Raw genomic sequence first — 886 nt, 5'->3', positions numbered from 1 at the left:
AAACAAGAACACAACACAACCAGCCCAAGATAATTCTCATGCCAAAGTGGCGTATTTTGGGGTGACAAATTCTACCAGCAGCTGCATCTCAGTGACTTTTTTTTTTTTTGTTTTTTATTTATTTCTAGGGGAGAGAGAGAGAGAGAGAGAGACAGCATGAGCAGGGGAGGGTCAGAGAGAGAGGGAGTGACAGACTCTGAAACAGGCTCCAGGCTCTGAGCTGGCAGTCAGCACAGAGCCCGACGCGGGGCTCGAACCCACGAACCGTGAGATCATGACCTAAGCGAAAGTCGGACGCTTAACCAACTAAGCCACCCAGGCACCCCTCAGTGACGTTTTTAAAGAGCAATTCTCTCCTCCCCCAACCCACGACCCTATCCAGGATCACACGTGACATTTTACTGTCCTGTCTTTTTGGTCCACCTTCAATCTGGAGGTGTTCCTTGCCTTTATTGGTCTTTAATGGCATTGGCATTAACATTCTTGAAGAATATAGGGCAGTTGTGTTGTACTACAGCCGGCGCACAGGGGTGCAAATGCACCTGGCTCCAGGGGTCCCAGACCGGCCAGGTTCGGCCACTCACTGTTGACAAAATCCAAAGGCAGAGTAATGAGTGGTAGTGAAACAAGAAAGGAATTTATTTCAGGGAGGCCGGTACCGGAAAGACAGTGGCCTAGTGTCTCAAAGGCCATCTCCCAAGTACTGACAATACTTCCGGGTTATATAAGGAAAATGTGGGGCAAAGGTGGGTGCAGGTGGGCAGCAAAGGTCAAGTTAATCATTGCCTTGGGGTCCATCACTTGGGGTCTTGCTGGCTCAGGGCAGTGGTTATTGCTTAAGAGGGTATCCCCATCAGGGGATGCTGTGTCCTCAGGGCACTCTGCC

The sequence above is a fragment of the Crocuta crocuta genome, unplaced genomic scaffold (genome assembly GCF_008692635.1).
Source record: "Crocuta crocuta isolate KB4526 unplaced genomic scaffold, BGI_CrCroc_1.0 scaffold224, whole genome shotgun sequence".
NCBI classification, from domain to species: Eukaryota; Metazoa; Chordata; class Mammalia; order Carnivora; family Hyaenidae; genus Crocuta; species Crocuta crocuta.
The sequence above is the reverse complement of the archived record's forward strand: the minus strand, read 5'-3'. Positions refer to the sequence as shown.